This window comes from Emys orbicularis, chromosome 5 (genome assembly GCF_028017835.1).
Source record: "Emys orbicularis isolate rEmyOrb1 chromosome 5, rEmyOrb1.hap1, whole genome shotgun sequence".
Taxonomy (NCBI): Eukaryota; Metazoa; Chordata; order Testudines; family Emydidae; genus Emys; species Emys orbicularis.
This window is the reverse complement of record NC_088687.1, coordinates 15,226,907-15,248,315: the sequence shown is the minus strand read 5'-3', so window position 1 is coordinate 15,248,315 and position 21,409 is coordinate 15,226,907. Positions and strand designations below refer to the sequence as shown.

The window sequence follows — 21,409 nt, the reverse complement described above, 5'->3', positions numbered from 1 at the left end:
AAACACTGTCAAATCTGGCAGCTCTACCACCTTTCTTTTCGGTTCATGAGCATGTTATGCCACATTTATGCTTAGATGATTGCTTAGTTTTGAGAGCAAACAAGATATGTAAGTGTAAGCATCTTGCAAATGTCAATGCCCTGTTTGCTCACAAGAATAGAGCATGCAGGAAGGGTGTAGACAGATGTGCCCTTATTGCAGGTGAAATCTAGCCCTGAACAGTTGTCCAGCTGCAATTTGATCTCTATCCATTTCCCTATCTGTATAAGAGGCATAATAGTATGTGTCTCCCTCACATCATGTAATTAATGAGCATATCATAATACATACACACAAGGGAGCAGAATTAAGGTTGCACAGGCAACCTTCACAGACATGGCAAAAGACAGTGGGGGGAGAGAAGACATGGAGAAGAGTTGCAGACACAAACGAGAACAGACTGCTGAAGGCTATCCAGCTCCCAAGGTCTGTTCCAGTGTGTGACATTTTCCCGTGACACACTCCTTTCCCCTCCTGCCCCACAAGTTCTTCACTGTAGTGTATGTACAGAAAATCAAACCACAAGAGATCATCTCAACTAGGTTTCCACTCTAGTATGGGATATTGGCCAATAGCGATGCTCTTCTACCTCTAAGAATCTCTCTCTCTAGTGAAAGTCTCATGAGTGAGACCACAGGATGGAGGACATGACCTCTCTGGTAACTGCTGGGATGTGGAGAAGGAAGAGGAGCGGTCTCTGCGCTAGTAGGGAGGATCAGAGCCACATGAGAAAAAACTCCTGCTTACCACTCACACTCAGTAGGGGAGGGAAGTGAAGCCATGACAGAGCTTCCCAAAGTCTTTGCTCCCATGTAGGTGGTAGAAAGAAAGCTGACTGTGAGAGGCTGTTTTCTACCACTGCCGTATGTGTGCATATATAGTGACAAGAAGGAATAAATACACACATTCATTACCCAGAGCCTGCATTGTTTTAACCTTCACCTTACAAAATGCCCACGCCCATATTAGAGATGAGGGCAAACTAAATTTTTCCTCAGTGCTGGAACTGTTTCTATTAGCCTAGGCAAGCACATGCTATGTATGCCAATCATGTAACATTTCCTAGAGGGAACCTTTGGGTAACTGCAGGTGATTTCTGTTCTGCATCAGGTAGGCCTTTTATTAACACACTGCAAGAGATCTCTTGCTAACTTAGGGTTGCCAATTTTGGTTGGACATATTCCTGGAGACTTCGTCACATGACATAGTCTTTAATTAAAGATTAATCTTTAATTCCTGTTGACGCCAGGATAATCCTGGAGGGTTGGCAACCCTAGTCCAATTGCGTGAGTTGCATTAGTGAACCCATCAGGTCAAATTCATCCTGTGTAACTCTGCTGCCTTTGATGGAATTTGGTCCACTGACTAGCTCGGAAGATGGCTGCAATACTGGGCAAGGAGTGGATGGGGGTTGAGGGTGAGAAATGAACTAACCAGTGCATGCAAATCACTAGCTACACCCCTGGATTGTTCCTTTAACCATAGTCAGACTTTCACTGCGTAGGTCTCATTGAAAGAAATGTGGTGTCTTTCTGCTATTCCTGGTTGTTTTTAAAAAAAAGACAAAAATCCTAAAGCTTAAACATGTGATTTTAAAACGTGGTAGGAGGGGAGTTATACTAAGAAAGGGTGGTGGAGAGGGGGCTGTTGTCACACATTTCCCAAGCAGAAAAAAGAGACCAGATTGGCTAAAGCAAGGAAGGTACTGCCAAGGGACTCCTTCCCTAGTAAGTCCCCGCCGTCTCCTCCCTTATGTTCCCTCACCATTATGCTCCAGTCCCACTGCTTCCACACCTCCTGCTCACTTGGCCCTCCCTGTCTCCTAAGTACCCATCTGCCACTTGCTCCCCCCTCTCCTGCCATCCCTGCTCTCTGCTGTTTTCTTTCCCTGCCTCCTCCAGCTGGCCACTGGGGTGCATGCGCAGTGAGGCCGCTCCAGAATGGGAGGAGGGAGCAGAGGGAAGGATGAGGAACATCACAACACAGAGGTCTGATGCTTCCGCCGAGCAGTGGAAGGAAAACCAAATCCCTTTTAAACAACATATCCATGAAAGTTTGGAATAGAAAAAGCACTCAGTGCTCGTAACTCACTTTGTTCACCCTCCCCCACAGTATGCATGATATATATTGCTGTTATATCCATAAGGTTAGGTAGGATTTAAATATTAAAATCAACCTTTTAATCATCCACTCAACTTTGTCAAGTAATATTTTTTTGAGGCACTGATAAAATATCATTTGTTTTTAAATGATCATCAGCATTATTTAAAGGGTGAGTAAGTAGATTTCATGTTTGGGCTGGTAAATTTATATCCACTGTATACAGAATGTTCTGCACATCCATCAGTATGTCTCCACTATTTATCTCCTGTATAAAAACATATATTCTCTGGGCATATAGCCCTCTTATAAGGTGTATTATTCCCTATACACATAGGGATATGCAGGCCACCTGGGGGGAGGGGGGGGAAAGTGGGGCAATTTGCCCCAGGCCCCGGGCCCCGCAGGGGCCCCCACGATAATATAGTATTCTATAGTATTGCAACTTTTTTTTATGGAAGGGGCCCCTGAAATTGCTTTGCCCCAGGCCCCATGAATCCTCTGGGCGGCCCTGGGCATATGTGTCTCCTTGGTAGACATCCATTGATATATCGGTATTCCATGTATTCCTTAGGTCCATAGGTAGGGTTTTAGAGAGACGAGGTGGGTGAGATAATATTTTATTGGACGAAAATCCATCAGTGAGAGAGAAAAACTTTCCATCTAACACAGAGCTCTTCTTCAGACCTGGGCAATGTACTCACAGTGTCACAGCTAAATACAAGGTGGAACAGACTGATTAGCATAAGTAGCTAACGTATTTCAAGGGATCATTTAAGGTGAAGTGGCCTGTTGCGGCTACAACAACACTGCACACATAGGTATGGCTGGCATGTGCATGCTGGCTTAAGTTTTTCAAAGGTGACTAGTGATTTTGGATGCCAACCTGAGACACCTTATATGAGCCTGATTTGAAGAGGGCAAGCACTTGTTACTTTCTGAAAATAAAGCCCCCTTATTAATTGTATTGCAGTAGCATCTAAGACTCCCAGTTTTGGACTGTGACCCTATTGTACTAGGTGCTAAATTGGGCATCCAAAACCAGTGGTGTGTGGATGTATCATATACACACTGTATGTATGACCTACAATCCCCTCCCCACCATGTGTGATGTGGCACATGCAAGACACATGTATGCCCAATATACAAGGAAAACATGCATCTCTTTATCTACATAAATAACACACAATTCCATTATGTACAGCAGCCTACGCTTTCAAAAGTGACTAATGATTTTGGGTGCCCAAAGTGAGACACCCTGATGGGACCTGATTTTCATAGCATGGCTCCTGTAAGGTATCTCAAATTGGGCACGTTTATTTTGGGAAAAATTAGGGGTGCACAGGTGTGTGGGTGTATAAATATATGGGATACACTATGTTAGGGTCACAGGCATGCATTATATAGATGTCTGTAGGGCATAAATATATACATATATAGTGTGTGTATATATGAGCTACACAGTGTGAGGAATATATGTATGCATTATATAGATGACTAGTGGGCATGTATATATGTGTGTATCCCTATTTTAGTGGTTCTCACCCTGCGGCCCAATCAGCACACAGCTACAGCCCATGTGACATCCTTGGGGCCACACAGGTAGTATATATATTAGGGTGACCACTGTCCCAATTATATAGGGACAGTGCTGATAGGGTTTTGTCCGATCCCTATTACCTCTCACCCCATCATTATTTGTCACACTTGCTATCTGGTCACCCTACTATATATTGTGTGGCTGTGGCCCACGTAACACGTGGAGAGCTGCATCTGCGGCCCACAATGGTAAATAGGTGAGAACCAGCGATCTATGGGACACACTGTGTTAGGGAAATATGCATGCACTCTATAGATGTCTACAGGGCGTAACTATATACATGTATACAGGGGACCCAGCAGCATAAGGGACACACGCATTATATAGGTGCCAGAGGGGTAGCCCTGTTAGTCTGTATCAGGAAGAAGGACGAGGAGTCCTTGTGGCACCTCAGAGACATTTATTTGGCCATAAGTTTAGCCCCCGAAAGCGTGCGCCTGATATAGGTGCCGACGGGGCACATATACCCGCTAGCAGGCGTGTCTATAGGGGACACAGGCCCGCACGACCCAGCTGGCGCCAGGGGCTGCGTGTTTACACCCCCCGGCCGGTGCCCTCAGCCGCGGGCGCGGGGCGGAGCAGCGGGGGAGGCGGCGGCGGCAGCCGGCCCTTCTTTCCCCGCCCTGCGGCCCGGGCCGCGGCTCGCTCTCCGCCTCTCCCCCAGCACGAAGCGTGTCTCAGCCCGGGGGCGGCGGCGGCGGCAGCAGCGGCAGCAGCAGGGCCGGGCTCCCCTCCCGCTCCCCCGCACAGCGAGCCGCCCGCCATGGAGACATGAGCCCCGCGGCCCGCCGCAGCCGCCGCCTCTAGCATGGCCCGGGCGGGGAACTAGCCGCGTCCAGCAGCCCCCTCGCTCCGCCAGCATGGGCTTCTGATGGGCCAGCCCCGACCGGGAACCCGACAGCTCCGCGGGGGAGGTGAGCGAGCCCGCGGCATGCGCGGGGGTCTGCAATGCAAGCCCGCCCGCGCCGGGACATGCTGCTTTTGTTCGGGGGCCTTCCGCGCTGCTCCTAACAAAGCGGGCTGGTCTTTCTATGAGACGTTTGCATTGCCTCGTGCAAGGGATCCTAGGATCGCGTCGCTTATGTGACACAAACACAGCCCTATTTGCATGCAACGCTGAAATAGATCAGTAATAGTGTGGTGTTTATTGTGTTTGGCTAAATAACACATGCTGCTACAAACAGATGTAGTCGTATAGACAGGGTCTGCAGTGTATAACGTGCATACCCTACATGCAAAATCTGTACATCATAATGCACGTTTGTATATACAATAGCATTCTTCGTACAGTATGCTGCAAATATCCTGGTTTCAGTGTTTATAGATGTATAAAATATATGTTTCTAAACAATGTTTGCCATTGTTATTGTTTACATGCAGAGTGTGTGTGTGTGGTTGAGTTATAGAATACATGCTGATATACTTGTATACACACCTTCTGCAATATATAGCATTGTTTGCTGATATAAAGCAGCAATGTGTGTATATCTCTGTGCACCGGGTGTGTATATATTAACCTTTAGTGATCTAGCTTGTGTTTACTTCCATGTGTAAAATATGGAAACGGTTACATGGAAGTGGCTGCATATGTAGATATGTTTTTTTGCAATACCTATATATACATTACTTTGATTTTTTTTTTATTGCATGTCAGATACAATAAAGAGATTAACTGGGTGTATTTCAGTTTGTGTGCAAGTGTCCACACTTTTATTCTCTGTTCTTAGGAGTAATATTTCTAAATAATGTGTTAGCCCAGTCCTGTAAGATGCTCAGAGAGCCCTCAACTCCTGGGGGAAACTGAGGACACCCAGTACCTTGTATGGACTTTTTATTTGTAGGTCCCCAGTCCTGCAACAAGCTCTGTTTTGGAGCACTCCTGCACCTGCACGGTGCTCCATTTAAGTCATTAGGGCACCATATGGGTTCAGGGGGCTACCTGAGCAGATAGCTCAGTGGTTTGCACATTGGCCTGCTAAACCCAGGGTTGTTAGTTCAATCCGTAAGGGGGCCATTTAGAGATCTGGGGCAAAAATCTGTCTGGGGATTGGTCCTGCTTTGAGCAGGGGGTTGGACTAGATGACCTCCTGAGGTCCCTTCCAACCCTAATATTCTGTGATCTATGGTCAAGTCATTTCAGGATTTGGGGCCTTAGATGTTCTAAATATTGTTGTCCAAAGGGGCATAATTCCATTTGAATATTTGTTCCCAATCCTGTAATTTTACTGCAAATAGTGTATTCAGTGTCTCTTGTACTTTTGCTCCTGTTTTCTGGCCACATGGTCAGTTGTCCATAATTCCGTCTGCTGCTTTGGGTTATTGTTGATTACTCTGTATCAAAAGTATGCTTTAAAAAAATTGCAACTGTACTTTATTTCAGACTCTTCTGATCTGACTGCTAAACTTGTGCAGGCAGCTCTCTTGGATGTTTTTGTTTTTGTTAGTTCTTGCTTTGTTATATCAGTTGACGCGGTAGAATGGACCCCCCCCCCCCCACGGAAAGTGTTTTCTTGAAAGAAAAGTGAATTGCTGATGTTGTTTCATGTAAAACTGTCCCAGAAGGGATGATATAAACTGATAACGTTACTTTAGCTTATTTCGTGCAACTGGTTTAAAGAAGCCTTTGCAAAAATTCTCATGAAAATTTGCCACCTTAGGGTAAAAGTGGGGGAATGGAGTTTTTTGCCTAAGGATGAAAAAATTAATGATGCTTTATTTGCCTGCTTTAAAAAATAATAATTACTTGCCCTAGGCAGGCAGAATTTTGGAAGGCTGATTTAAACAATTGCTTTTCAGCAGCTGTATAGTTTATAATGTCCCTTTCCCAGGGTTTCAGAGGGGTAGCCGTGTTAGTCTGTATGCCTGGGGTGACAGACAGCTGCATCTCTGACATAGGCACAGGGTTTTGATTTTTTTCTAAACCCCTTTATCATATTTAAATTGTACAGAATCTCTCGGGCTATGTGGTTTTAGTTTTCCCCTTTCAAGCTTGGCTAATGTTTTCATTGTCATGGGGATGAGTCTGTAGGCTTTTGCAACCTTTAAGTTCATTGCAGTGCTTTGTTTATAATCGCCTCGGGGATGTATATATGTGGCACCAAATTTTGCAACATACGGCTGGTAGAAGTTTAGCTCTCAGAAAGAAGCCACAGTACCTTATTCCAGACTTGGGGGATCTACTTTGGACCCCTGCTAACAATTAGATTTGCTTTTTAAATTGTTCAGATGCTTTGTAAAGGTAGCGCACAGTTCTGTGCCTTGCTCCGGAGCCTGGGGTTAGAACTCTGCAAAGCTAATCTGTTGGCTTTTCCCAATAGGAGTTAAACATTTTGGGGTGTGTGCTTTTAATTGCCCTGCACCCCAAATTGGGAACTTTCTCTTAGTTGGGGTTTGAAAGGCCCCATTAAGAGACTGATCTTAATTTGGCCTTTATATATTCTTACAGATTCTTGCCTTTTCTGTGTTCGAGATCTAATTTTAAACACTTTCTGAGACATTTGCATGAAATGTTTCTCTGCTAGTATAAATCCATTGGGTCACTTAAATGCCCTTTCCAAAAATATATTGCACTGTAGCTATTTGAAGGCGTATAGATTGCACTGCTGTGTAGCTGGGGCTACATGCTCTCCTGTGTCTGTTCCAGCTACTGCTGGAGGAGACACCCTGGTGAAGGCCTTCAAGATGGAAAGTCAGCGGGAGAGGAAATGGCACCACGAAACCACTAGGAGTTCCCTGGTATCAGGGTGGGGTTAGTGCTGGCCCCTACATAGGAGTGCTGTCTGGGATGGGGTCTGGCCAGGATGGCTGTAGGACATGCATATTAGTGTCTCCCAGCTGCAGCTCCTGCTCATGGAGTTTACAAATTCAAGCAATATCCACCTCCTAACACCTGGTGGGAACCATGAAAGGGGGGTTGTTGCAATAACACCCCCTCTCTTCTTTTGGGGTGAATCCACGTGGGGCCTTGCTGGTAGCTAGAGGTTTAATATTGTAAACACTTTGGGGTAGCAACTAGCTTTTTGGTCTGTGTTTGGTATGATGGAGTCCTGGTCCATGGCCCCTAGTGCTACTGCAGTTCACGTTGTTAATAACTAAGTCTCCATTGCAAATATCCGTGTATCTGGCCTTTGGTTTACAAAAGGGCTTTTTGAGGGATAGGGAAGGGTGAAAGTGTAGGGATGGGTTGGTTTGGGTCAAAGTGGCAATGGCTGACAGATTTTGTATATAAGAATCCAGCCCAGATTGGAAGGGGCAGAAAGGTATTACTAATGATTCAGTGGCCTAGGTGAAATGAGATTGGTGGTTGCAGTTCAACTCGCAGCAGACAAGTCTCTGGTTTGAAGTAGGTGCTCAGATCCTATGTTGATGAGTGTGGTGTATATGCCTAAGTAGAGCCAGATCTGGTGGTGGTGGCCTTTCCATTCTCACTGTCCCTTTTGCTAGCAGTATCTGAAGAGGCCAGTGATTAAATATGACCTACGCAGCAGCGCTGCACTCAGCAAAGTTAAGGCAAGTGAACTAAAGGTGTCAAGTCAGTGCACATTAAACTGGGTGGATGCTTTTATTCAGGAGTAAAGGGGTCTTAGTTCTCTTTAACTTAATCCTCCTTTGGGACTACTCCATTATGGCTTGTGCAGAATGCAGCTGCCCTCTGGATGAGAGCCACCACTTAACAAGAGTTGGTCACACCTGTGATCTGTACTGATTAACCATTGGTTCCAAATGCTATTTGAGGTACAGGTTTTAACCTGTATATCCTTAAATGGGTTGTGTCCTGATTACCTCAGAGACTCTCTCTCCTTGTTTGATCTCAGCACTCAGCAGCCACGGTATTATCTGCTGAAGTCATTGATGGGGCTGGCCACTGGGCTGTTTCTATGAGGGGCTATGACTTTGGAATTCACAAAGTCCACATTTATTGATCTTAAGCTCTTTCTCTAGGCTTGAGTGTTGGGCAAAGTCTTGGTTTAGAGAGGAATCATCTCAGTGGGTATTTTAGTTTGTCATTGTATAGTTCTTAATGATATATTTTGTACATGTTCCCAGAACTCTGGATTGGATAAATGGACCATAAAGATCCAAGTATCTTTTCACTTTTAGAAGAGCGTTGTCTGGGTCTGGGTTGAGGCAATAGAAGAAAACATACAGGTATATGTGCTGTATCTGTTCCGTGAACAAATAACTGGCATCGGTCTCTGGAGCTGGCAATCTGGCATCTTTAACTAGCACTTCAATGCAATTTACCTGCATATTTTAATAATGTTTTTCTTAGTTACTAAAATAACTCAAACTGTACAAACAATCTCTTAAAAAGATCTGATGTTTTAAAATACATTTCAGAACTGTAAACATGCTTTGAGTTTTAGTGTCACTAATTTTGTTTAGATACTTCTTTTTTTTATTTTAGGATAAACTTTCAAAGGCATTAATGGCAATTGGGCACCTAACTGCTCTTCATGCCTTTGAAAATCTCCCACATAATTGTTTTCTCTCCTGTCATCCTCCTGTTCTTGAGGGCTGGGTCTTCTGGTGTCCCTCAGTTGCCTGGTTTCCAGTGCACTTTGTGCTAGTGGCAGCGATGAGAAACAAAAAATATACTTACTCCCACAACTGAGAAATGTTAGTTCAGTGGAACTCAGCAGCTCAGAATCCCCCATGGGAGCTTTCCTTCCACCGAAGAATCCTTCTCTTTGCATGTCTGCACCTAACCGTTCACTGTGGCTCTGGTTACTAATCTTGACCTGGTACCAGACTTGAGTCCTTAAAAGCATGTATCTTTACAGGTTTAATCCTTTTGATTTACTGTATTCAGCTGCTTTTAGAAACCGACTATTCTGGTGGATAGAGCACTGGAGTGAGACTCAGAAGACCAGGGTTCTATTTCTGGGTCTGCCACTGGCCTGCTGTATGACCTTGGGCAAGTCACTTCACCTCTGCCTGCCTAAGTGTTTGTACAGTCTTTGTAAAGTGTTTTGAGGTCTCCTGATGAAGCACTATGTAGGAATTGGGTGGTGGTATTATTATTTATTAAAGATATGTGACCTGATTTACCTTGCACTTTCACCTGTGTAACTCAGGAGTTCATCTGATTAGAGAGGAGAATCAGGTCCATGTACTGATTTATTTTCTTTACCTCTGATTTTTAATTCTTGTAGTGAAAGTTCAGTTTGTCCCTTATTTTCTCTGAAACTTCAGATGCTGCACTTCTTGTACAGAAGGTATTTCAACTACACCTCTACCCCAATATAGCGCGACCCAATATAACACGAATTCGGATATAACGCGGTAAAGCAGCGCTCCGGGGGGGCGGGGCGGGGCTGTGCAGTCCGGTGGATCAAAGCAAGTTCGATATAACGCGGTTTCACCTATAATGCGGTAAGATTTTTTGGCTCCCGGAGACAGCGTTCTATCGAGGTAGAGGTGTATATGGTATGTTTCAAATAACCCAAACAAACCTAAAACATATAAACCATTTTGCATCGAAGCTGCTACTATTCCGAAGTTCTAAAAAGCTGATGAATATTTTGCCACAGGTGCTGGTCATGAAAACTTCTCTGCCAGATAGATTTTTTTACACAAGAAAGTGTTAAATTGAAGAAGAAAGTTGGGTACTTTAGAAGTGCACCTTTTATTGGTGGCCCTATTTAGATTTTTTTTTTTTTCCAAAGCAGTGTGTAAACAGTAGCTAATTCAGTATTAACAACTCCATTTTACTAAAGGGGAGACAGAAGGTTTTAATGATTTTTCACAAGCTCACACACAGCACTGGCAGAGCTGGGATTAGCCCTCAGAAGTTCCTGGCTCTGCTCAGGCCATTAGCTCATGGTGCCCCTTCTGCTCATTGCCAAATTCTGCAGGGCAGCAGAACTGACCAGATGCTTGTAAATTTCACTGGGGGTCTTGGAACAAAAGATCAGGGGTGGGGATTGAATTGTGGAGGGCAGCCCTGTTCTTTCTCCCCATTGTCCACCAACCTCAGCAGTGGAGGACTGCGGCTCTGATCCTCAAAGGTGGGGCACCTAAATACCTTTGAGGATCTGGGCCCAAGTCCCTTCTGCTACGTCATTGGCAAGTAGATTTTTCAGGCGGTGACTATGACCTAATCATCATTCAGTTTATGTAGTGATGTTGAGGTGCTTGTACTGTTCTTAAACTGCTTTTAGTCCCGTGCAAGGATTGTTTTGGGGAGATTGGATGCATTTTTCCAGTTGTCAGGGTTTTGGATGTGGTGTTGTCTCCTAACATTTCCACTGTACTAAGTGTTCAGCCAATTGCTAAAAATTCTACAGGGGGGGAAATGTCAGTGTAAGTTTGGGGTTTGCAAATATAGGTGTGGCTTTTTTTATATATATATAAATACATGGAAAAGGGACATTTGTGTCAGGTTTAGAAAATTCTTATATGATGTCAGAATAATTCCCATAGGTGGAGATCTGCAAAATTAATTTTTCAGGGGCAAAAGTAATTGATACCGGGTTTAAACTGTGCTGATTCCTAATAGCTATCCATATCATGCTATTTTCTCTGGCTAGAGAATTGACATACTGATGTTTGAATGGTAAAAGTCATTGCTGAGTATTTGCATTGTGTAGTTTGTTGGGAAGTGCATCGTGGGCATGAAGCCTGCTGCAGATTAATAATGGCTGTGCTGTCAGTCAGCATTTCTCAAATGCAGCCACCGTGGCCGCATGCGACCACCAGGGGGGTTTTTCTTGCAGCCACAGCCTCTTGGACTGTGATGGGTGGGGCGAGGGGGGACGGGGGACCAGTGTCCCCTCCCCCATGGCTGCTAGCAGGGGTTGGGCCTTGCCCCCCTCCAGAGAGACAGAAGCTAGAGGAGCAGGCACCTGGTAAATTCCTCACTTTCTTGGGTGGGTCTCGGGCTTTGGGCTTCAGCCCTGGAATGGCGGGGGTGGGTGGGCAGGGTTTGGCTGCAGGGCTTCGGGCTCCATCCATGCAGTGGCAGGCTCTGGTTCCAGGCTTTGGCCACAGGCCTCACTCTCTTTTCCCCCCCCTCCTTCCCCCATTGTTTCTGGCCCCTGCAGCCTCCCTGCCCACCTTAAAAAACAAAACCAAAAAAGTAAAAGAAACAACAACAATAAAAAAAAACGTGCAAAGCGTCTTATTTGTGTTTCTATTCTGTTTAGGTCCAGTAAAGAATAGAGACAAGTGTACATTATTTTTATTATTGAGTCTGCAAAAACAAACCCCTACATGAAGAAATTACAATGTTTTGGACATACGTATGTGCATATTTATTTTTTTCCTAAAGTTAATTAAATATTTTAGCAAAAATTCTCAGCGCGGCCACCAGCAAGACTTTGTGGCCACGCTCTGAGGCCACCAAAAAGTTTGTTGTGAGAACCCTCATGGTTGGAAAAACTTTTTATGGTAATACCTGCAAGTGTTAACTCTGATCTCTGTCCCACCATTCAAATTCCATAATAATAATACTAGTAATTTATGTTCTAGGATTTCCAAATACAATCTGGTTGGATGAAACATGGTTGCATGTCCTAAAAGTCCTCTTGAACTTATCCTTGTAGCTGGCTGAAGGCAAAATAATGAGTGTCTAGGTCACACCTGCCTGATTACAGGGTTTGGAGGATTTTTTAGACCCTCCCTCAGGAGTTTTGGTGGGGCCAGAGATGTCAGAGCCACAAGTACTGTAACCATGTAACTGGTTCTGAATGGAAGAGAGGGTGAATTGAAAATTCAGGCAGGCCCCACAAAGAAGGCATTCTTGAGCTCCATAGACATCTAGTTTCACTGAAGTTAAGAGGGTTTTTTATTTTTTATTTTTTTCAACTTCAATTAAAAATGTCTGTTTCTTCAAATGACAAAACCAGTGGGTTAGAGGTGGATCAGATGTGAAGAAAATCTCAGGCTTCTCAGGTCTTTGTTGTTTTCCTGTGTGTTCACTAACTGCTGATGTTATTGATGTGCCGTCTTACTAACCATAATGGAAAGCTGCCGTTGGTAACGATATGCAATAAACTGGTCTAAAAGCTCACTCATGCGTAACATGTTATGGCAAATATTCAGTTTTGCTCATCAGTCCAGAGATCAGATGTTTCTTTTCTTTAACTTGGTAAGGGAGGTGCTGAATTAAACCATTTGCCAGAGGTTTTTCGCCTTCCTCTGCAGCGTGGGGCACGGGTCACTTTCTGGAGGATTCTCTGCACCTTGAAATCTTTAAACCACAAGTTGAGGACTTCAGTAGCTCAGGCATAGGTCAGGGGTTTGTTACAGGAGTGGGTGGGTGAGATTCTGTGGCCTGCGTTTTGCAGGAGGTCAGACTAGAAGATCATAATGGTCCTTTCTGACCTTAAAGTCTGAGTCTGAGGTTCTGTGCCCTTGTGACATTACTATTACTTTTGCCTTTGTACCACAAGCCAAATTCTCTGCTGGTGTAACTGTTGACTTCAGTGGAGTTACACCAGCTGGGAACTTGGTCCCAAGAATCTTGAGGGTTTGCTTTCAAAATTCAAACTGTATTATAAGTGCTCAGATTGCTCTCCCTAAGGACTACTGTCCAGCTGGTGGTCCCTGTTCTTGAAAGATCAAACTGCTATAAACAAGTTCACCGCCAGCTGTAGCTTGTTCTTTATTGGTGAAACAAAATGGGAAGCAGACAAGAGTTTGGAACACAGAACTGCACATGCTGCTGTAACTGAATGGATGGGAACAAGCGGCAACTTCAGACTGAACGTTTGCAAGCAAGCAGAAGGGGAACTCCAAGACGCAAAGGCTGGCACTCCCCAAATCTGCAAAGTTTGCCTCCTCTGAGCTATGGCGTGGCATTCTGGGGATAGGAGAATAGTCCATGTGTTTTATTAATTACCCTGATCCATTGGTGGCCTCCTGAGACCTTCCCAGCTTGAGTAACCTGTGCAGATGCCCCAGGACCAACCAGGACAGGAGGGCCAGCTTAACACTGTGAAATTTGCACCAATTTGGCAGGAGGTGTTTACAGAGAAGAGCCAGAACTGTGCTTGTACAGTCCTGTATTATTGGATCATTTACATACTCTCTAATTGGCATCTTGTAGAGCAGGGGTTCTCAAACTGGGGGTCGGGACCCCAGGGGGTTGCAAGGTTATTACATGGGGGGGGGGGGGTCGCGAGCTGTCAACCTCCAACCCAAACCCCGCTTTGCCTCCAGCATTTATAATGGTGTTAAATATATAAAAAAGTATTTTTAATTTGTAAGGGGGGGTCGCACTCAGAGCTTGCTGTGTGAAAGGGAACACCAGTAAAAAAGTTTGAGAACCACTGCTAGAGACAGAGAACACGTGATCCTTGTGGACAATTTAGCTTTGTAATACTGGGTTGTCTTTAGTTAATGATAGGAGGGCATGGTACCCTCAGAGCCTAAGAATGCTGTTCTATATCTACTGTACCGTATCTCCTACTTGATCTGTTGTGCCAAAGGTGGCTTATTTCTCATTTCCTTATAATTGTCTCCTCCTAGTGCCTTAAACTGCATCCTCATATTAGCAGTAATCACTGATAGCTTTCTCTGAAGCTGTTCTGAGTGTGCAGAGCAAAATGTTGGACACGCTATGTGTTTAGTTTTGTTTTTAATAAATGTCTGGTGGTGATTGCTTTCTCTTAACATCCTGTTTGCAGTTGTCAAGGGGAACCAAATTATTGTAATTGCTGTGTGTGTGTGTGTGTGTTAGAGAAACAATATAATTTGTCAGAAATAAGACTTAAGAACAGTAATTTTTTACCCAATTTTGTTTTGTTGCTGTTCAATTATATTAATGACTGGCTAGAGCTGCAAAAAAATTGAGCTGTTTCTCAATCTGTTTCATGTGTATCTAGTTGCAGATGTATTGCACTCATCTCGTTTGGATGGTTGTGTAACTTGTAAAGCAATGCAGAGTGTTTTTGTTTCTGAATGTTTAACAAACGAACATCAAAAACGAGCATTTTATGAATGTGAAAGCCAGTGATCCTTATTCTAAATATACTACTCAATCTTTGTGGGTTTGATTCTCCTTACATCTACATCAGTGTATATCAGAAGTAACTTAAGTGAAATTAGTGAGTTAGATTGGTGTAACTGAGAGGTGACTTGGACTCTGCATCTGCTGCATTAACATGTTTGTAATGAGGGGAGCAATAGCCATTTCATAATGCTGTGTGGTGATGGTGTTTTAACTTTGTACTTTTAGCATGTACTGAAGGTGTACGCTGTCTCTAGTCATAATGAGCCACATGGAGTAAAACCGGTGCAGCTGTTGTCTTGAGACTGAAGAGAATGGGTTGTGTTGGTGTAAGGGTGTATACAATTTTGCTCATTACTATCCAGTTGTCACCTCATATTTGCCTTTCATTGTGACTAGTACCGGAATAAAGTGTTTTATATGTCCCAACAATTTTGTTGTTTCCTAGGGTTCCCTGTCTGTATCCACATACAATTTAAGCACAGGACTATAGAGAATACTGTAAGCTCATCAGGGCAGGGACCGTATGTATCTTTGTTATGTTTGTACAGTACCTGGCACAGTAGGGCCCCTCCCTGTAGGTGCTACCACAATAATAAATGTACATAATCCTGACTTTGCAGTCAAGGCACGCACTGAAGACAGCCTGACTATTGTATGAGTTTTGAGTGCCCAGCAATTGCCGGATTGGGCACAGTCTGATGTTATAGAAGTTTACATCTCAAACAGCATCTTAGATATGTAACAACATCCAGACAAATAAAATAAGGGACACATGGTAAGAGCTGTGTACAGCTCTATGGTGCAGTGTACAATTCAACAGTGTTTTGGTTTGTAGAGGTTCATGCAAAGCTTTTTTGGGGGGTGGGGGAGGGGAGTTTAAATTTAATACAAATGAACTTGTGAGTGGAAGGAGGTTGGTTTGCTTTGAATGTGGATACAAATAAATCAAAACCTAAAAGCAAAACTCATCAAAAAATGAGCATTGGGGCATACATTTTGCTGCTGCAGCTAATCTCAACTGTGAGTTTACATGTTGCCCATAGTAAGCGGGGGTGTTTGTACTGCCTTAGAAGCAGTACAGGAGAAGGCATTGTGACTAAATTTGTCACTGGTTTATACCAGTATCCAATTATTTCCTGTCTATACAGGCCAGCCTGTAGAAAGAGGGTGAGCAGAACAAAGGCAACTTTTTTACTACCGTCCTCAACAGTCCTGTCTTGAATACGTGTGGGTGGACCTGGGATTCAACATTCTCATCTCTAAAAACGGCTGATGCTTTATTTCCAAAAGTCTAGGGCTACTGCCAACCTTGCCTGTCCTTTTTTTAATCATTTGTAACACTTCTTCTCCAGGGCAAGAAGCCTTTGGATATATTTTCCCAGTATTTGCAGTTTTCTTGGAGATATTTTATTATATTTAGAACTATCCAGTTTCTGTTTTCTTGTTTCTTGGTCTCTTAAAGTTTTGTAAATGGTTATGAAGAGTTATGTGGATTTTTGCCTTTTTGAAAAGTTTTGCAGTATGGCTATTTCCTCCCTCCCCCTCCGCCCCGACACTGTCACACTTTTTATAATAAGGGAACTGTTATAAACAGAAGATGTTTTAATAACTGATTAATCAATTGTTTTAGAGTCCAACAATTGTCATAGGTTGTTAGTCTAACTGGTTGCTTGTAATCTTGATTTATGACCATCTAGAACATCTATCAATGTGCTTATAGCATACTACTCATGTCTGTAAAATACTTACAACTAGGCTTGAAAGGATTAGATTTTTATAGGTAAATGTCAGTAAATGTTGTTTTCACTGTACACCCAAACCGGAGAAAAATATTTCCATTGCTGATTGAAATTTACAGATTGGCAAAGTAAGAAAAATACTGCTTGAAAGCTGACTAGTTTGATTTAAGGATATTTGCTTTGTATAGTTTGATATGTGACATAGACAATTTATGTTGTAATGGTCATAAAGCCAGAAGATAAGAGAGAAGTGAAGAGCCAGAGATAAGTGAAAACCTTCAGGTTGCAGAAATGGACTTTATTCTGTGGACACGAAGGACTCTTTGGAACCGTGTGTGATCATTATTCAGCCCCAAGTGGAGGGCGATGGTGCTCATGAGAGAGACTGTAAGGGGCCCTGAAGAGGGAGATGTGGCAGAGGAACATGTGGCCATGAGGGGGCACATGGAGAAGGCATCACCTCTAAAAGACTTGAACCTCTAAGGACAAGAATCACCAACTTATGACCTTGTTTGGAAGAGAGTAGCCTTCAGAACAAAACTGAAGCTTTCACACAGCTGACTTTCCCCCTTTCCAACTTGCTAGCAATTCCTCAAGAAATCTGACTGTGGCCCGTTGAGCCTATGCTGAATGGATTAAGAAGCTACAAGATGTTTGAGCAGTGATTCAAAAACTTCCAAGATTTGGGGGGCAGGGGAGAGGAGGAGGAAGGAGAGAGATCAGTCTAGTTGTTAAGGGAGCCATGTTATTCTAACCCCAAGAAAGCGGAGGCCAAAATTCAGCTGGAGTTGAATGCTTTACAGTGGTCCAATCCACGTTGATCCAAGCTTCTTGAATTTCTATGGTGACTTTGTGGTGACAGATATCCAATTGTGTACAAGAGCTGACTTTGGGCAAGCAGGTTTGTCTACTGTAGGCTCCCTCCCCCCCCCCCCCCGCCCAAATTGCCACAATAGTACCTCAGGTGCACGCACACACACATTTAATTGGATGTGGTATAAGTATTATTACCACTGGTGGGACCTTGGAGGGAGCTTGTCTGTTACGAATGTGAGCACATAAAAACATCAGAGTTGCCTAATGGACTCCAGCCCGACTTTCAGAAAGCTGGATTCAAAGAAGCAGTGCCAGCCATTTGTTTCCTTCCCGTACAGCCCTTTTAATGTGCTTTTGGTCTGTGCACTTTGTAAAGCACAGTTTGCTTGCAGTGCTCCCTAATTTTTTTTTTAAGTGAGAATATATCTGGTTAAAATGTATGTTAATTTATATACAGGGTAGTTTCAGCCTTCGGGCTCCTTGGCAAGTTAACCTTTGCAGCACTCAGAGCACCATGGGCATGTGCCACTTTGGCTTACAGGGACACTTTCAAGTGCTTAATTTTATTGTAGATTTTTTTCCCCCCCTTCCCGTTTCCAGTTTATTTGCCTCCTTAGTTTGGAAACGAAATGTCTCTTCCATTTGGCAAATTTTGATTTCCCCCCCCCCCCCTTTCTCTTACTCCTAGTGGTGGCTCTAGATTCAACATTCTCAGAGGTATTTAACCCTTCTTAGCTGCACCTGGGTTTATTAATTCAGGGCACTTTTGAAAGCATCCCTCTGTCCTTTGCTGTGGCTGTCAGGCTATTCAGTGAGGTACACGTGCTCTCTGATCACCTGGTGCTTCCGTGCAATGGAGCAGCTGCCTCTGTATAAATCGTTAACCTCCTGCTCCTCTTCGCATCTGCTGGTAAATTGTATCGTCAAGGGCTTGGTCACGCTTGGTTCGTTATGAAATATTCCATGGAGACCAAATAACCAATATCAGTCAGGTTTATTGCTAAAAGTCAATAATAGAATAGTACAGGAATAAAGGTTCAATATGATGCCAGTTTCCAGGAAGCTGTCCCGTGTAGCATTGTTGAATTCACCTTACAAAGAAGGTTTGCTTCCAAAGTGACACATTTCACCTGATGCTATTTAGAGGATGATTTTACAAGTTACAAAACTCTTTACATATCACTCAAATCTACCCCACCAGTTCATACCAGCTCCTTAACTTGTTCTGTATCCTCCTTATCTTTGTTTCGGCTACTAGCATTTCAGGTTCTGGTCTGTGAATGTACCTCCTTAGCTTGTACCAGGGTAGAACATTAATGTACTTTGCCTTTGATGAGTTACCTATTTTCCAATGCCAAAGCTGACTTCAGTGAAATAAGTGAACAGGATTATAGAAAGGCATAGGCTGATTCAGGCCATGTAACAGCTAGAAATATATACACAGTATACTGTTCTGTTGATATTGTGTGCTTAATGCATAGTAGTTATATGTGGTGTGAATAAAATATAACCCCAGCATGTATTAGTCAACACTCTCTCCCTCAGGTGTAGTGCCCTCAGCTGGGGGAAGAGATGCAAATTGCACCTTGTCTACACTCTTGGGGATGAATCAACCCTCTAGGGTTTAAGTCTGGGTTTATAAGCTGACCAATAGATCTCATTCATTCATGTATGTAGTTTGTTCATCCGTCAAAGATACAGCATGGATATTAATGGTTCTAATAGTCTCTATTGAATAAGTCGTCCAAATATCACTACATTACAAGCCCGCAATAGAATTATGAAAATAGTCTTCATATGGACATTTTGTTGTGTTCTCTTGTATACAGTGGAAAACGGCGGCACAAAAAGTGAATCATGATCAAGTGGGTGTATAATAGCATACAATATATATTAATGCCCTTTGTGTAACTGTGTGTAAAATATATCTATAAAAATATACCTAGCCTACATTCCATTACATACTGAGAAATGAAAGCATGTATGATACAACCTGGTCATATTTGTGCTAAGCTGTTAAGACTCTCCAGGTTCATAGAATATCAGGGTTGGAAGGGATCTCAGGAGGTCATCTAGTCCAACCCCCTGCTCAAAGCAGGACCAATCCCCAACTAAATCATCCCAGCCAGGGCTTTGTCAAGCCTGACCTTAAAAACCTCTAAGGAAGGAGATTCCACCACCTCCCTAGGTACCCATTCCAGTGCTTCACCACCCTCCTAGTGAAAAAGTTTTTCCTAATATCCAACTTAAACCTCCCCCACTGCAACTTGAGACCATTACTCCTTGTTCTGTCATCTGGTACCACTGAAAACAGTCTAGATCAGAGGTAGACAACCTGTGGCACGCGTGCCAAAGGCAGCACGCGAGCTGATTTTCAGTGGCACTCACACTGCCCAGGTCCTGGCCACCGGTCCGGGGGGCTCTGCATTTTAATCTAATTTTAAATGAAGCTTCTTAAACCTTTTAAAAACCTTATTTACTTTATATACAACAATAGTTTAGTTATTATAGACTTATAGAAAGAGACCTTCTAAAAACATTAAAATGTATTACTGGCACACGAAACCTTAAATCAGAGTGAATAAATGAAGACTCGGCACACCACTTCTGAAAGGTTGCTGACCCCTGGTCTAAATCCATCCTCTTTAGAACCCCCTTTCAGATAGTTGAAGGCTGCTATCAAATCCCCCCTCATTCTTCTCTTCTGCAGACTAAACAATCCCAGTTCCCTCAGTTTCTCCTCATAAGTCATGTGCTCCAGCCCCCTAATCATTTTTGTTGCCCTCCGCTGGACTCTTTCCAATTTTTTCACATCCTTCTTGTAGTGTGGGACCCAAAACTGGACACAGTACTCCAGATGAGGCCTCACCAATGTCGATTAGAGGGGAATGATCACGTCCCTTGATCTGCATGCAATGCCCCCACTTATATAGCCCAAAATGCTGTTAGCCTTCTTGGCAACAAGGGAACACTGTTGACTCATATTCAGCTTCTCGTCCACTGTAACTTATAGGTCCTTTGCTACAGAAGGTTCAATGGAAGGAGGTTTGTTTATTTTTCCTGTAATGCTAAGCCCACTGCAAGCCTTGTCTGCTGCATTTATTAAAGACGTGGGTCAGACACCTCTCTTTGGGCAGCCACAATTGTGCCTTTATTTTTATTTTTTACACTGCAGTCTTACTCTTCCATTGCATCAGTTGATCTCTTCTGAGGAGAGGCAGGGATTGGCCTGCCCTGCGTTGCCCTAGGACCAGTACTACCCTTAAAGTCTTATGCGATACACTCCCTCACTGACTGCTTCCTTCTGTTGCAAGAGTTCGACCTTTTTTCACCATCCAGGCGTCACTGTTGGGAGGAGAGGGGGCTGAAAGAAAGAAATGTTCTCTTGTGAGTCCATTGCTTTCTTCTCTTGCATCAGTTACTTCCCCACTCTTGTAGCTGTAGTGCCCATACAACCATAGAAACACCTCTTGCTGGGAGTGGGAAGACCAGTGGGAGCACTGACTATCTCAGAAGAATTCCTGTGGAGAGCGTCTCATGAGAGGAACGGTTGCTAGGTAGGAGATACTGGGTCAGGGTTTCTTTGTGCAAAATTCAAAGCGTGATGTTTGGAAGAAGAGGTTAGGCAAGAATGAGAGACTGGACTAGAGTGTGGTGAAATCCATTTGTGCTGTAAACATTGTTGGAGTTGGTGTTTTGGTCGTGATCTAGGAAAAACAATTGACAACTGCTGATATAAACTAACTGTTTTCAAAACTCAGCCCAGAAAAGAGTATAGATTTTGCTCTCCTTAGAATCCAAAGATCTGCCAAAGTGTGCGCTCCTTTTCTTCTGAAGGATGGAATCCAGCCTTAAGTGCAAAAAATCTCTAAGGGTCCCAAACCTTCCACCATTAGAGTCAATGGGATATTTGCCATTAACTGTGATGGGAACAGAATCAAGCCCTGTGTTATCAAAGCTGACTGGTATGACCTGAATTGTGTATATTAAACAAAATAACCGGAGGTGTAAAATCCTGAAAGATTGATTGACTTTTGCTTGAAAGCTCTAGCCCCTTTTGATATTTTATGTCTGGAGTTTAAGGCCTGGCTAATTACGTTTTCTGTGCTAGGAAATCAAGGTATGATATTCACAAACATTTAAAATAAAGGGACATGA

At 43.5% G+C, this 21,409-nt stretch overlaps 1 protein-coding gene across 1 annotated transcript in view; it reads left to right on the top strand.

Moving 5' to 3' along the window:
- Positions 1 to 4,451: 4,451 nt before the first annotated feature.
- The window catches only part of CCNI (cyclin I), a 51,605-nt gene continuing 34,647 nt past the window's right edge, over positions 4,452 to 21,409 (top strand). The window contains exon 1 of the mRNA XM_065405203.1: positions 4,452 to 4,653. The gene's annotated coding sequence lies outside the window, so the exon portion shown is untranslated. The remainder of the gene's footprint in view (positions 4,654 to 21,409) is intronic.